This window comes from Ceratina calcarata, unplaced genomic scaffold (assembly GCF_001652005.2).
Source record: "Ceratina calcarata isolate Rehan_Ccalc_2016 unplaced genomic scaffold, ASM165200v1 scaffold84, whole genome shotgun sequence".
Taxonomy (NCBI): Eukaryota; Metazoa; Arthropoda; class Insecta; order Hymenoptera; family Apidae; genus Ceratina; species Ceratina calcarata.
Genome location: NW_017179735.1, coordinates 219,501 through 236,784, shown reverse-complemented (window position 1 = coordinate 236,784; position 17,284 = coordinate 219,501). Strand labels below are relative to the sequence as shown.

Here is a 17,284-nt window from a genome sequence, read left to right as displayed (position 1 = left end):
TATATCGAGATTTCGCGAGAGCGCAGCTGTATCCCATCGCGGCAGCTGATACGGGCGAAGTTGCCCCGCGGCGGTGCTCGATGCATCAGCGAACTGGTCTCCCGTCTTCGTCGCGCCCGTCTCTAAACTCGAAATTCTTCTTCTTCGGGGAAAACCGAAACACTTGCCGCCCGATAAACTTGCTCCGTTCCCACAGGTACAAAGGAGGTTTTACGACCGCGTTCGACGGAACAACTGGCGCGCGACGACCAGAAAGGGAAGCTGTTAGCCACTCTGTTAGAATAAGCGTCCCGCGTAGGTGTACCGAGAATGTGTACGTGGGTGGATTATAGGTGGATAGTATAAAGTTTTGCAAGTCAGTCATTTTAATATAGAATGGCCAACGATTTTGGTATCGATCTCTGATGATCGTCCAAGCCTTCGACTGACAATCGTCATTTAGAAAATATTTTCAATTATAATTATTTCACTTTTTATTTTTATTTTGTTCGAACGTCTCGAAATTACGTCTAAAGTGAAGCAAAGAAAGTTTAGCACCTACTTAAAGGAAACTGACCTTGACTCTGTTATAGGCTTATTGGCTCAACAGCTTCAGGTAAGAATCACTTGTATCCGGAGATTTTTGTTCTATATACCTTATCAAGTAATGCAACATTATACATTTGCGCAATTTTAAAATCCATTACGTTCAGAGGAATTGCATTGGATATCCCAAAATGGTTAACATCGTACGGTGCAATTTTAAAGTGCAATTATTACGCTATTACTGTTAGTCATATTGTTCTCGGAATGAAGAAATCATGGGAACGACAGATAAGTTTCTTAATAGGCGGATAATTGCGTCTGGGAATCCTGGATCTGGGAAGAAACACGCGTATCCCGCGTTAATGTCCATCAACTCAAGGTGCCGAGTTGGCGTTCTGTCGGCGTTTCTCGCAGGGTCAGACGCTTCAACGAGCTGTCAAGCGCACACGTTATTCCACTACCACCACCGTTTAGGTCAACGATTCAGACTTAAGCAGCCCCGGCTGACGTCGCAATCCCGACTTTTCGAGAATTTGCCCGCGAGTTATTAGCAATGATCCGTTACTTTCACGACAACACCTGTCGTCCAATTTTTCCGTTCATTAACCGATGAACGATTGGAATTAAAGAATCCAGTAATTATTCATGTTATAAATTGTATAAAATTACAGAAAATCTGTTCGTCATAATAATTATAAATAAATTGTTACTCAACCTCGATAAGATTTTTATATCACATAAGATGGAAATAAATGTTCTGCTTAAAAATGTCTACCATTGCCGTAAAATTGAACTAACAAATAAATTGGGACACGGTACGCCGGTTCTAAAGTCTGTCGTTCGCGGCACAATTTCTGGCACGTTTATTACGTCTTAAGCGGAAATGTAGCTAGGTAGTCCGTGTGTGTGTGTGTGTGTTTGTGGGTGGGTGGGAAATGGAATTTTCGTGGCCCCGTTAAATACCATACACGCCAACCTGTCACGCATTTCGGTCGGTAGACACTGATTCAAGGCTCGGTCATTTGGTAATCCTACCTTGTTATACGAGCGTTCGTGTTCGTAAAACCACGGAGCCGAGGGAATTGCGTCGCGTTGGGAGATTACGTGACATCTTACGTTGCGCTCGAATGTTATAACTGTGTTAATAAAAGTGCGATATTTCTGAGACGAATCGAAATCACTAGCTGATTCAAGAATTGACCAACATTTCATTTTTAAGAGGATTCGGAATTATTGAGAATGTTTTATACTTTGTGACATTAGAAACAATGGAAAATTCATTTACATTTTCAAATTATGTCACAAAATATTCATCCACTTTCTTAATTCAGTCCTTATGAAATTCACAACAGTGAGGGATTTTATTATTAAAATTGTAATTATCTTCAATTAAAAAATTCTTCTACGTTTTGATATAAAATTGCTTACAAAGATTGACATAAGTCTATACAAATAAGTATAAGATGAAGATAAAATAGAACGTTCTTTAGAAGTAGAAGATACGTATAAAACTACTTGTTTATCAATTTGTAATTTAACTGGGTCAGAGGTCCGGTCTAGGGTTGAATAAATCATTTGATAATCGTATGAGTAACGAGGATAACGAGGCGCCGCGCCGGAAACGGGAGAAGGAACCGTAAAAGCCACGAAAAGCCGGGGTGTTTGGTGACATTTATCGTTATCCCTTTTACGAGAAGTTATCACGGTACGGTGTAACGATACATCGACTTTTAATGCCGCATCAACCAAATTTACGAGGAGCATTCGTCAAACGAAATACGACGCTCGGTTGCCGGAGATTAGGTCACTTCTCCTCGCCCGTTACGAATAATCGGATTACGGAGTGAAAAAGTTTCGTGTTTCGTGGATACGAGGGTAATGGTCCTCTCATTAGCCTTGAACGACACTGAACCTCTTCTACCATCGAGTAATACTTGCAACGTTCATGAAGGCTGAGGCTTCAAGCTTTCTTGCGATTCAAAACATTATTTTTAATTTATATTATTTCACATTTTTTTATATTATTATGTCATTTAAATGATTAATGTTCTGCTATCATTTTTTTATTATGTGTATGTGCATTTACGTAGTTGCTTGAAATATCTAATTGATTCATTAAATACAATTCTTTTACCTAAACAAAACTGTCTCATATTTTGGTATTAGTACAAAGATATGAATCGTCTTCATCATTTTCGAGAGCTGTTGTCTTAGACAACGTGCATGTTTATTTTATCAATGAAATGCCTATAAATTTTAGATAATTTCGAGAGAGACTTGATCATCCTTAAATCCCAGACTTACTATCGAGAGATCACGGTCACGTAGCGTCGTGGCACGCGAGGAACATTTTTTACTGGAGTCGGAACAGCCAGCCAGAAGACTTCATTATCCTGAACGTGGCGCGATTAATTTTCATGGTCGCTCCACTTAGGCGATCGTAAACGAGACTGACGAGTGTGCGCGGGACGAAAAGGAGCACGTCGAAAAAAATCCAACACGTACCCTGGCGGAGGAGGTGCCGGCCGAGACGTGGGAAAAAGGAACGAGAGGTGAAACGAGTGAGGAAAAAGAAAACGGAAAGTACGGGTATAATGCGAGCCGCGGTTTTAGTACTGTGTGCTAAGGGATAGTTAAAACAATGTTTGACTTTGTTAAAGAAATAAAGTAAAGAATGCAGGGTCGGTTAATACAATTATCGTTCTTATTTAAATTTACAAAGTGCAATAAGGATCGATTTTATTAAAGTAAAAATGAATTTTGCTAAAAAAAAAATCATGAAACATTGAACCGGCTTATTTAATTTATTTCGGAGATTGCAAAATATAAAACATCCCCTTAAAAAATTTTCTCCCGGGCACAACTGTAACGATTATACTTTTTTATTACCCAGCCGCTGCATCGAACCTGCGTAAATTCGCTCGTAACCCGGGCCCCCTTCAACTCGCGACCAAACACCCCCAACTATATTCTCAATACTCAAGCTTTTACTGTCGCGTCGTTAAAAAAAGAGACCCCGAAGGTTCCTTACATCGTCCGTCCAGCCGTTTCAATAGAATTAAATAATTTTCATGGGTGAGGCTGTATAAGCCCGGTGCTTAAGAAGCGCGGCGACGGGGGCGCATAAAATTTCATGCGCTCCACACTTTCGGTCCCCTGTTTATCCCGCGAACGGAGCTCCGCGCGTTACTTTACGAGCGTTATAAAAAATGATTTTGATTCGTCGGTAGACGGCCGATAAATTCTCCCCGAGCCACCTTTCCATCGCGGAAAATTGCCCCGCCTCGGAGGAGAGATCCGACCCGGGGCCTCCATCCTGTTTCCTTTCCTCATTCAATATTTTCACCTTCGCCGGTACTGCGAGAGCGGGGAGACGGCTTGGACGGAGCTTTCACGGCGGTTGCTTATCGAGCTTTTTCGCTTTAATCGAACAGTTAAAATAATTCAGCCCGCTCGTGCGGCTGCGGGTTGACATTTTCAACCCCTCGGAGGAACTGCGAGGAGAGCGACTGATGGCCCAGCTTGCACCAGGTGCTGCGACAGTTACTTTTAAAGGGGTTACTTTCGAGGTTGCTGTCGTGAGCTTATGGTGTACATACGCTACGCGGCACTTTCGCCACTCGCAACTCCCTTGGAAATTATTATACAAGTTCAGGGAACATCCCGTCTTGCGTCAAAAACGTTTTCTTAATAGCCCAAATGTGGCCGATCAAAACTCAATGTTTTATGAAAATCCATAGAAGATTCCAATTGGTTACATCGTTTTTTATTCTCTTCTCGATTGAACTGCCAATTAACAAGTAGAGTTACAAGGAAACTGTTTAATCCACGATCTTGTAATGTGTAAGATCGTGTATTTACTTTTCAATTTAGAGCCCGTAAATAATTAACAACGTGATAACTGACACAGTGCCTACTGTTCTTTTTTATTGTGTGTATGGCACACTTATCGCTTATGATTCGTAAAGTTCATTGTTTATTTTATCCAGGTGTAATTACTTGCTCAAGAACCTGAATCGTCGGTAAGATAATTTTGCAATTTATTAATGAAGAGGGTTTACTATTGTACTTTAACGACGTTAAGAAAGGTCGTGTTAAATTAATAGAGGGAGGGCGAGCTGCATTGAAACAGAGATAACCCAAATACCAGTGCAAAGACAATTATGAATAATGGCAACTGCTGAAGGCTACACTTCAGCTACCATGTCGCTGGGTCAAGTGTACCTGTTCTTTCATATTTGATGAAACGCCTGTCGGATGAGAGCCACCGTTATCTTCCAAGAATTGAATATATTAATTAACTCATACAGTGAAACACAAAAATATTACAGACTTCACGTAACACAGTTGGAAATTAATATATTAAAAATTCGACATATGCTTTGAATAGAATTTAACTAAAATTTCCTTTCACATGATCCATTGCTATGTACATTCGTATGTGAACTAATAGAATTATAAACTCGTTAAACAGAACTCGTTATAATTGGCCATTAAATCTGTTCTAGATTAATTACTGACCATGAAGTTCAAGAGGGAATCTACTAAAATTGATCTATATACATTTTTTCTTGTTCCTGGGAAAACTACTATGACCCCATCTCAGCTTACACTCGTTAGGTGGGACTAAATTTTTCAGCGTGACCGCGGTGAATAGCGGTGCCATTCCCTACCTTCCCTCTAGTAGACGTTCTTCCCTTTTCTCTATCCCCAGCCGCTGTAGAAATTGGAGGGAAGAGACGCGGTTCTATGAAGTTGTTCAAAGAGAAACATTTTACATGCATAGTGCATGCGAATCTTCTAGCTTCTTGTTCTTAGAATTGAATAGAGCAAGTTAAAGCGTTCAACAAAACGTTCTTAGAAAGCATCTCGTTAGCAACGAACGTTTCCCCAGCATCTTCAATCCTACGATTAATTTCAATGAATAATTAAATTCACAATCATCAATCCTATCATCTTACTAAAAAAAGCATCTTGCAAAAAATGTATTTAATGTATCTTTGATTCTATTAATAAATTTGAGAGTGTGATTTTCATTTAATCGAATCTATTTACCAGTGCATCTAAATATTCCTAGCATTTGTTAGTTAGACTTTGATGGTTAATCCTCTGGATTTTCCTCATTTTTCTCCGCGTTTGTGAGGAATTCGTCAGTAATTGGGTATAAATTACGAAGCTTACCTGGCGCTGAACTTGATATGCATGTGCTTTCGTATTCGTTTCATCGTTAAAAGGTATTATGTTCTTATGTCGAGTAACAGTGGACTTGACGAACGTACGTCTGTCGAATTGGACAAATCCGGTTGACGCAACGAACCTATCACTTTTAATTTATACTAACAAGGTAAAAATCTATTTTAATATAAAACCTAGTTTCCGTTCTGTAATAAGTTTACTGAATAATTTATCTTCTATCATAACGAATTCCAGTTGTTTTATCATAAAGCATGTACGTTGGAGGAAGACGGATCGCCTCTAGTAAATAACGATTAATCCTCTTCACCCTTTTCATTCTTTTTTCCCTTATCCCTTTCTCCTTTCGAACGCAGCCTTCTTTTTGCCCGGCGACTAATGGATCTCCTTTTTTAAAACCCTCGCTCTCGCCTCGTCGGCTCGAGCATCGCTGAGAAAATAAAAACAACGGAAGCCCGGATCCGGAAAAGTGTCGATTATTCGGGGCGTCGATTAATGGAGACGTCGATTATTCGATGACACGTTATCCGAGAGCCCAATAAAGGCCAGTCGGAGATTAAACGTGCCGTTGGAAACCAAGAAACGTCGTACGAGATTTGTCTAGGACTCGAAAATCTTCAGAACTAAATCTCCTGTACAAGCTTTTGCTTTTAATGCCGTCCGTATGTGTTGTCGCAATTGAAACCGTTCAATTATTTGAAACACTTGCAGTCGTTTTCTCTTTTATACGATTTGTTCCTCTATACGAATTGTTTTATATAAGAAAGAGCAGTCAAGTACGGTTTTATTTAATATCAACGAGTGTAACAATTTATACCCTGAATGTATGAGGAATGCACAATTGTACAACTCTTGTGGCTTCTAAATACCGACTGCCATAAATAAGTGCAGGCGGCGTAGGATCGAAACGAACAGTTCGTTGGCCGACGATCCACGTGCCAGCCGGATAAAATCCGGCGTTTAACGATCACCGGTCGTGATTCCATGTACCGATCAATCAAGATTAAAAACTGGTCTAATGAAAAAGCCGAAACGTCGGCCGGTCCAAAAAGAAGGCGGGACATGTAACCAGGTAAACGGTTGTCGAGCATAGAGAAAGAGAGAGAGAGATTTTTAATATAAAACCTAGTTTCCGTTCTGTAATAAGTTTACTGAATAATTTATCTTCTATCATAACGAATTCCAGTTGTTTTATCATAAAGCATGTACGTTGGAGGAAGACGGATCGCCTCTAGTAAATAACGATTAATCCTCTTCACCCTTTTCATTCTTTTTTCCCTTATCCCTTTCTCCTTTCGAACGCAGCCTTCTTTTTGCCCGGCGACTAATGGATCTCCTTTTTTAAAACCCTCGCTCTCGCCTCGTCGGCTCGAGCATCGCTGAGAAAATAAAAACAACGGAAGCCCGGATCCGGAAAAGTGTCGATTATTCGGGGCGTCGATTAATGGAGACGTCGATTATTCGATGACACGTTATCCGAGAGCCCAATAAAGGCCAGTCGGAGATTAAACGTGCCGTTGGAAACCAAGAAACGTCGTACGAGATTTGTCTAGGACTCGAAAATCTTCAGAACTAAATCTCCTGTACAAGCTTTTGCTTTTAATGCCGTCCGTATGTGTTGTCGCAATTGAAACCGTTCAATTATTTGAAACACTTGCAGTCGTTTTCTCTTTTATACGATTTGTTCCTCTATACGAATTGTTTTATATAAGAAAGAGCAGTCAAGTACGGTTTTATTTAATATCAACGAGTGTAACAATTTATACCCTGAATGTATGAGGAATGCACAATTGTACAACTCTTGTGGCTTCTAAATACCGACTGCCATAAATAAGTGCAGGCGGCGTAGGATCGAAACGAACAGTTCGTTGGCCGACGATCCACGTGCCAGCCGGATAAAATCCGGCGTTTAACGATCACCGGTCGTGATTCCATGTACCGATCAATCAAGATTAAAAACTGGTCTAATGAAAAAGCCGAAACGTCGGCCGGTCCAAAAAGAAGGCGGGACATGTAACCAGGTAAACGGTTGTCGAGCATAGAGAAAGAGAGAGAGAGAGAGATATATAGGGATAGTGGGGCCCGAGTATCGGAGGCTTTGAGCGTGTGTGGCCCATGGGACCCCCCGTCGGGCGCCCCGTAGCTCCTCGAAAACAAGAATGACAACAAACCTAGAAACAAGCCCCGAGCACGACCGGTCGTGGTCCCGCGGGGGCTGTTACCGATCCCGTGTACGCCGCATGTAGAAACGCGTGTCTTGTCTTTTTAACGGGCGAAGGTCGCGACCCGCCCCCTCGCTCCGTTGTTGCGAGCGCTAATACCGGCGATAACTTGAGAGCGGAACGGATAAAAAACGGCTGGGTGCGTGCCTCCGGGTGAGGATGATTTATGTACTTCGACGAGAGCCGCACCTGGCCTGCGAGATTTTTGTAGACAGATCCTCACCGGCTCGACACTATCCTTTTTGCTTTATTTAATTGCGCACGGGATGCATTCACGCTTCAGTTTTCACGTTCGTCGATTTATGTTATTAAAAATTAGAATACATGACACCTGAAAGTGCCATAGATTTTTTATTATATTTATTGTTATATATTTTAAAATATTATTTGAGTTCAGTTCTTGAGAAAGAACTTGCCTCCACAATTTAAAAATCAATCTTAATAATATTATTAAATATTATAACGGGCCTCGAAAGTTCAATGCGTTAATAACTAATCTACGGCTGAATGATTTAGGAGGAATATAAAAATAGTATGACTACTCTGGTTCATTCCGCATCTATGAAGCAAGGCACGGTTCAAATTACGTAACTGCTTTAACCGAAACGCGGTTTTTCGACTCGACGCGACGCACGCCAATCAAGATCGGCGAATTTCGCGATTCCACGGTAATTACGAGACGCTTCCGGTCTATCTCTCTCGTACTCCCTCCGCTCGTTCGCGCTATCCCCGTCTTCGTTCAACGCCACACCCCATTTTCTCTTTGGGCTCGCGGCGCGTTGCACGTGACACAATTCATTCGTTAACCGCGCGAAATAATAATTATTATCCCCGGCGGCAGCCCTGCGGCGATTGCGCGATCCATTCACCGACGCTCGTTGCCTGCCGGAATGATATTTTATGCGCCGGAACAATCGGTCTCCGAAAATTGATAAATCGCTCGTTCCTTGTTTGTCCGTTGTCTCGTAGAATTTCGGATGAGGATAATCCGGGTTAAAGGCGACGGATTCTCCCACGCGAATTGAAATATCAATCGTTCCGAAAGAACGAATATAATTAAAAGTATAATTTTCATCCTGAATTTTATTAATCTAAAAATTATTATTTTATAATTATCTGTTTATGTATATAATTATATAATAAGAAACTAATGACAGTTTATAAATTGATACATAAATTCTTTGAATCAATGTTCATGAAACAGCAGTACGAAATATGTATGTATGTTCGAAGGTTGGAATCAAGAGTTCCGGGAATAGGGAAGGAGCGGTAGAACTGATGATATTTGGCCGCAATTTGTTACGTTTGAGCATCGCGTCCGCCGGTTGCACGGTTTTCCACGGTTCGTTTGACCAATTCACAACAGCCGATGACCATACGCTACCGGCAGCCAAGCCGCGCATTATGCACCGAACCGAATCGGCCGTGAGGAAGGAGTTTGCCAATCCTCCGCTTCCAATGTGTGGCCGAACGAATCACATACACTCCCGGTCAGAAGTTACCCAGGAAAACGTTCATTGACTCTCAGTTGGAGAATGAAAGTTTTACCGATAGCCCAGAAATTGTCTCCAAACAGAAAAGCTATTTTCTTAATAAAAAAAAAAAATGAATCCACAGAAATTGTAAAATAAACAATTCAAATTGATTATAAAAAAAATCGATTGTATTTTGGTTAATTATTTTATAATTACATAAATTTCATTGCACAGGAATTTTTGTTTAAATAAACAGGTAGTTTAATTGAAAACGTGGTTTGGTTTTCGAGAGGTCATTATCATACCTTGTTATCTTTATGATAGTTTGGACAGTCTGGCGACTTGTGAACGAGAGTGTACATACATAATACATATGTATAACGCGAGTGGATAGCAGCCCCGATAGATAAAGATCTTTCGAACGGCGACGACGCGACGCCCCCGTGTTTTTTGGCACGGGGCCCAAAGTGTTTCTGGTCTAGACGTCTACGGGGTTCCTGCGAGCCGCGTCTTGCATTTTTGATCGATTCAATTAATTCCGCGAGAGCGCGCGCGCGCGCGCACGCCTGCCGATCGAAGATTCGATTCGCTCTTTGTGCGATTCGATGGCTAGAATCAGTCAGACTTATAGCAAAGTCGATTTTGAATATTCTGATTTTAGTAACCAAAGTATCAACACTGGTTTTAGTATTATTTATCAATTTTCTCATTATAAGGTTTTTTAATTATTTATTTAACATTACGTGCATGAGCCAAAAATTTCTATTATACTTAACATAAATCCTTGACAATTAGAGTACGTAAATTGAAAAAATGATTGAGAAACCCGCTTCTACTTGAACTACGGTAATTCTTAACGTGATTTCAAACTGGGTTAAGACGTTCCCATCATCGTTTGCGTATGACCGCGTAATAACACGGCATTGTTGCAGGAGACTTGCGAGGTATCCAGGAAATTGGCGGTTTCCAAGTCTGCAAAGCCTCTCAGTATTATTACGAGGGCGTCGATGATTGAACACGCGTTGCCCTCTCGCTTCCGTTTTCCAACTTCCTAGTCACGGTGCTGTTGGGAGCTTAACGCCGGTTTTGTCACTTGTTTCGACGCAATGCTTTGTCGACGGGGAACGGTGCGAACGGTTGAGAAACGCGATTGCACGTGTTGCGCACGCGGGCGAAGAAACGCGGCACGCGTCAGAAGGGTGCCCGTTTAACGATCACTGTCACCGGCAGCTCGAACCGTGTAACGATCCTTCGATGAGTCGGTCAACAAGCACCCCTGCGGAACCTTTGTTCTCGCACGTGTTCCTGGCGAGGACTGTTTCTTTGTAGCGTTACAGTTCAATAGAGACTGCGTCGAGCAAAGAAAAAATGATAAACAGCAGACTGTAAAACTTTATCTCGTGCCAATGTGAAAAACATTTAAAAGCGGTAATAAAAATATATGTATTAATGTAAATGCTAATCTTTGAATGAATAAATTAAATAAAATTGAATTGGGAAGGAAGTACGTTTCCTAACTTAGGGAGTTTGTATGTCCTGTATTGATTTCTTATCCGTGCATCGGATTGACACGAGGGTTAAACGAAGTCCGGGCGATCGAGGGTGTACAGAAAACGAGCGCACAAGGGTTGATAATTATTCATCAAACAGGCCCTATCCGATATTATAATCAAGATATACACGAGTCGCATTAAATCTGCCAGCTAACGTTATTAATCTCACGGGCATCGGTACCGCAAATCGGAGAGGCGGCCGGCTGTACGTTAATGAGCCGGGGATTTCGAAATGCGACCGGGTGACACGCGATGTTATCCACCCCTTTTTGCACGGTTTAAATAGCGGTGCCCGGCTGAGTCACGGTCAAAGTCAGATACGCGACGCGATAACCAAACCCTAGCCGGGGGTTGGAGAAAAACACGAGCGCCGACAGTGGCATCCGGTTCCGATGCGGACGTTGGATTCTACCCCCGCGACGATGAAAAGTCTTCGTTAATTAACCTCCGCGTTTCCCATCCGCGTGTACATACGCCGGCACCGCGAGCCCCCGGTATCCATCGATCGACGCGGCCGTTGAATGACAACGTCCCTTTCTGCTTCCGTTCATTTCGCGGGAAACTGTATTATGAGTCCGCGGTACGTTTATTAGTGAAGGTTTGATACACGCGTGTCTCGTCTCCCCGGCTTTCAAATCAACAGAAACAGACCGGCTGAATCCGTTCCGCGTCTTGCAAAATCGATAGATTTTGCGAAAAATCTCTAATTCAATTCTAGCTACAATTTTTAAGTATCATTTCTGAAACATGCGATGCATATAATGTCTCAATTCACATTGAATGCTGTAATAAAAAGAATACCAGAAATATCATGAAATCTGTATTAAATAAACTAATTACGTATTTTATTAATGAACATGTGATTCGATGATGAAGGGATAAGGAAGAAACGTATCTTTGAGGATGTATCTTTGAACTGTAATCAAGTCTGCGATCCCTCGAAACTTGCTAATCCCCTTTCTGTCCGTTAGCCTAGGCCCTGTATTAATCGCGGGATGCCAGAACCTTTAGAAACGGATTATTACCTGTAACGAGAATAGTTCACTGATAGTTCAACCCCTTAGCCAGTGGCTGATTATTTGGCCAAATAGACGGTCAAAGAAAACTTTCCGGAGACTATGCGATACCGGAACGGATATACGTGGGATGGGTGCAACCAATTTTCCTAAGTTGCGTTTGAACATCTCAAGTGAAATTGCAATCGGCGCAGTTACACGATTTAAACAAAAATTCAGATCATAATAAAATTTATATATTCACACGTTTATGAAATCTGTTTAAATTTTTAACTGCTGTCTAAACTACTAAATTTAACCACGGATAATAATTTCTCTATCCCTTTTTAATTTCTCTCCGCTTTTACTTTAACGACGCGATACGTCGCGACGTATCGAGCTTTAGGTTAGCAAGCGTAATAACGCACGATAAGTGAGATTAACAAGCTGACTAACGTGGCACGGTACCTGTATGCTGAAGGGGCTGGAACTCCGTTAAACTGCGCCTAGCTCCACGCTTTAATTTGCACGCGCCGCATCAGGGATCATAGCGATAATTACGTGATCGCTGTCACATGCCAGGGATATTAAAATGGTTAGCAGTAATTAATGCCGAGCGAATTACTGATTTAACGTCAACCATCCGTTTCACCCCTACACGACGGGACTCGCAGACGTTCTCGAGTTCATCTTTTTGGGCTGCCATTAGTAAACGTCCACGGGATCGGGTTTTTTCAGGGTTTCACAAATTTCAAAAGCATGAACAAATTCGTATTTATAAGAAAATACAGTAGCGGCAAAAAATATTTAAGTACCTTAATATGGCGTAAATTCTTAATTTAAGTTACGTCTCTCTATAATCTGCTAATGAGTGTTTGCATGTGTTTGAGCAAGAAAAAAATGAATCGGCAGCCTTAAAATCGTAAATTGCTGCAATTCGAAATCAGTTGATTATGCGATTAAATTGACCTCCACAATTAATGAATACGGCTGTCACGTAATGTTTGTTCGCATTAATAGCCGTCGCGGGAGTTTAATGAGGAATCTCTCGATTAAGAAAAAGCAGCGTGACAAATCGACGACGATTCAAAGGCGCGGATGATGAATGGTCTCGCGTGCGGACGGGATTCCTCTTGTTACACGATCCAGAGATTTTTCGGTACATAAATAAGGAAAGCGTATTACCATACTCGTCCCCGCGATTAAATGCAACAGCTTCCAGTTAATGGCATTAGTCGTAACTCCTTCAGAATAAATACGGCCACCGGTGAGTTCTCCTTCTCTATTTATCTTTGTATCTTTCACTGACGTACGGAGGTCGAAGTAAATGAATCCTTGTTAAGTCAAGCCGGATGGATGGGACCTTCGTTTGAGTCGTTCTAAGGCCGCTCGATCGACGTCTTCGACGGCTTACCGACGAGAAAGGGAAAGGATGTACAACGCACGATTTTTCTCCTCGTTTTGTTTTTAATACGGCGTCCGGATGATTTATTGGTCTTATTGCGGCGGCGTCGAGAATGCTTCATTCTAATTATGCGGAGTCCCGCAAGCAAAATAATAATTCTCTTCTTTATTTACGAGTATTAATGATCGCCTTCCTCGTTCCCTAACGACTATCAATTTGTCCGTTTGAGAGTTATCTCGTCCAATTATTTGCACTGTAACGATTACTGCTTACGTTGCGTATAATGTATTTCCAATTAGTTACACAAATACAGGACACTGTACATGTGTTATGTAATTTTCATTGACGGCAATAAAGTACAATTCTTGACCTATTGCTCTTTGTTAATTCATTTGAAGCTTGTCAAGCTTATCGCAAATCAGAAAAGTCCTGTTCCCTCTCGTACCATAAATTCCATTGAGCACGCTTTCACGTTCTCGAGTTATGCATCAAATTTTTTCCAGATGTTATCGCATGTATATTAAACGTATTCGTCTTGGGAAGTCGAAGAGGGCGAGAATCTGCTCGTTTCCTACGACGTCCTCGAAAGTTGGGAAAAGTTCGGAGAGGCAGGGGCGTCGGTGTGGATTTCCTCGGGGACGTCAAGACGTCGTTCTCCGAACAAAAAGAAACGTATTTACAACCGCGCCGGGAGCACCGGACCCGGGGACCTGGGGAATCTCGGTAGCTACGGTCGTTAACGCTTCTCGCGGAAATATTACCATGTCAATTCCGCGAGATATTGCGTTACGCAACGCAACGTATCGCCTTCTCCCTTGGGTCCCGACGCGTAAACGACTGACGCGATTGATACGCATCTTGCTATGCGGTAAGGAAATCCTGCGGGGACCCATTACCTTCGTTCTACTACTCGTAACCGTGAGATTGCGTGGGCGACGATTTAAGAGCTTTCTTTCAGAGTATTAACCGCCGAAGCGATTCAGCGATGTAGATAATCTTTGGTAACCTGATAGATCAGAAAGTGCAATGCTTTCTGAGAGAAGTACTGTTACTTCACCAGACTGGAGATTCTCACGGACAATTCATTCTTATTATATGCATTTAAACACAGGTGATTACGTAAAATCATTTAGAGTATTAAATCCAAATTCTTTTATTTCATTTAATTATTTGATCTAAATTCGCATATTTATTCATCTGATTAGTGAATTCAACAGCATCGACTGCTATTGAGACTTAAGCACACGTGTAGGATAATGAGGAGCATCGAAGGTCAGGAAGAAACCTTTTACTGGCGGACATAAACTATTCATAAATCAGCCATAATGCAGCCGGCTTGAATACCGGAAATGCTACTTATTGGATTCGCGAATTCGTGGATGTACGTAGTTCCTTGCACTTGCCGAATTAACCGTCCTGCGCGCGTTATAGCCGAGCACTCGCTCCACTGCCGGTGCAAATGCTCTTTTCTGGCTGTGCGATTCAATTAATTCGCGGCGTACCTACGTAATCTGTGCTTAAAATACGATCCCCGGGTTTCGCGTATTCTGGTATATTATCCCCGTCTGGTAATCGCTCTCTCGAAAATCGAATTCGTTTCCGGGTATAATTCTTCGCGCTCCGAACACCTTTTAGAATCCGTCCTGTATAAAGAGATCCATCTTCACTTTTAATTTGAGAATCACGAACCGTACATACCAATGTACCAATTAAGTATGCAAAGAGATCCGTCTGCAAGCGCCCGTCATTGCCGAATTTACAGTCCGTTTACGGTTGCTATCACTGAAGGCTTTATTGAAAATTATCCATTAATCACTTCGCTCGCAAGATATTTAATTACGTTTAATTACCGGATTCCGCGTTCCATTTCCCTGCGATTGAAGATCGCCCGTTCGTTTTCGGTGTAAAATACGCGGCGAGGGGAGAGCGAGGAGCGTCTATCAAGTTACGGGCTATAAAACGGGGAACACCTGTAACAAGGGCTTCCGAAACGGTTGGAAGAAAACGCGAGGATGGGGGGGCATGGAAACGCGACAAGGCTCCTGGTAATTGTCACTGTTGCTTCGCCATTTTCATCAGAAGCCGGGAGCAAAGCTCCTTGAAAGCTCTACAAATTGCGTACCCCTCGCATTCTATTCGTCCTGGGAGGGGAGAGGGACCGTGCGAGGGTGGGGGCAGCTATAAATTTTCATTATTTTATACTCTTCGCCTCGTTTATATCCGCAACAAGCGAGGACGCGACGCTCGGGAAAGGAAAGGGGACTCTACCTTGGTTGAAACAAAACAGAGGATGCAAAGAAGGCGCCGCTAGAAAGTCTGAATGGAATTTTCGAACTTATAATATAAAAGAAAAATGCATTTTTTTTTTTTTACAAATCCATTATTTTGTATGCTAAGGTATTAACGGTATTTAATCTTGTATTGCTTATTGGAAAATGAAAGGGTTAATTGTAATATTTTTTGTTTAGTTTATAAAAACAGATTATGCTGTCGAGTCTTCTTGTTCATTTATTTGCAACTTTGTATTAAACTTTTGAAGGGAAATGTACTTGGTGCGGGGGAAGAAAATCCTTAAAGAGAATCATGGAAACTTTAGTTTCTACCTTCGCTCCCCCTTTGTCACTTTCACTCGTTCGATTCTCACCTTCCCTCCACGTGTTCACTTTAAAGAATGCCTTTTAAATCGCCACTCTTCCCTGTCGCTGTTAATGTTCCCCCAGAAAACAGCATGTGCAGGAAATCTCACGCTTTCTTCAATTATAAACTTTCTTCAAGTTCCTTTCGTAGAAAAGAAATAATAATAATTACAATTGACTGGTGTGTAAAATAGTTTTAATAGAATTGTCTATCGACCCGGAGTTGAATCCATAAAATCAGAGGATGCATTGAGTGACGGGAGAACCGGGATCCGAATCCCAAGACAATAGTGCGTGTTCGTATCTACATAGAGAGTGGCGTTTATTAATTTTTCATGGAAGCGGTGGTGGGCGGAAGCCGACGTACGGCGAAACAAAGCTCTTCCTGGTTGCAATAAAATTGTTTTTCTATCGGTCAGCTTCCAGCACGGTGAACGACTCGCAGTGTAAAGGTCGGAGGAACAAGAACGGCTCGCGGGGGAGTGGATGCTAACGGAACACAGCGCGGCCACCCATGCACTCCGATTTATTATTGTCCGCTTAGGCGCAAAACTGCGCTGCGACCCACTCGGATCCTGGCTCGCATCGTTCGACGGAAGACAGCGTCTTTTATCTTTCAATGAGACCCCGTCGTGCCAATGCCATTGCCATACTGTTCGGCTAAAATCATTTAGAATATTCTTAGTTAATTAATATTCTCATTCCTAATTTCTCGGTCGGATCGGATAGACATTATTTAAAATATTTTGTATTCGAAATATTTTTTTTAGAATTTTTGTTTCGTATTTTATTCGTTTATTTTCCCAAAACTCAAACGGCGATCGATATCGATCCCGGAGGGTACGATGCGTGTGGGCGTAGAGAACACCGGAGGGGATGCGTGCACAAAGATGGAATAGATGGGAATAGGTTGCTAATAACCTAAGGCCGAAATCGTTGTTCCTGCATCGACGTTGAAATATCGCTATCGCAGACCCCGAATTAAAGTAACCAAATGGGACACCCCGCGGTGCCTTCCACTCAGAATATATGTGGATCCAGATACTCCATTACTCTATTTTGCAAACGCACAAGTTGGCCAGATCGTTAAATCGCGATTAAGCAAATGCAGTCTCAATTCGTGTAACTGTATTCCTTATAGAATTTCAAAGAATCATTTTATATACAGGGTGTTCCGTAAAGGGTGTAAGAGCCGAAAATGGCAGATAGGGAGGGTCTTCCTGAACAACAATTTCCTTTGGCAAAATGCAGAATGGGGCTTGGTTACCGAGTTATTAACA

General features: G+C 41.9%; 1 protein-coding gene and 1 long non-coding RNA gene across 9 annotated transcripts in view; one reads left to right on the top strand and one right to left on the bottom strand.

Moving 5' to 3' along the window:
• Window positions 1-17,284, bottom strand: part of Ten-m (teneurin transmembrane protein Ten-m) — a 455,606-nt gene that overhangs the window by 237,078 nt on the left and 201,244 nt on the right. The window lies entirely within an intron of this gene.
• Window positions 9,643-13,743, top strand: LOC113465094 (uncharacterized). Its single transcript, XR_003389919.1, has 2 exons — window positions 9,643-13,230; window positions 13,307-13,743. It is a non-coding gene; the product is annotated as an uncharacterized LOC113465094 (long non-coding RNA).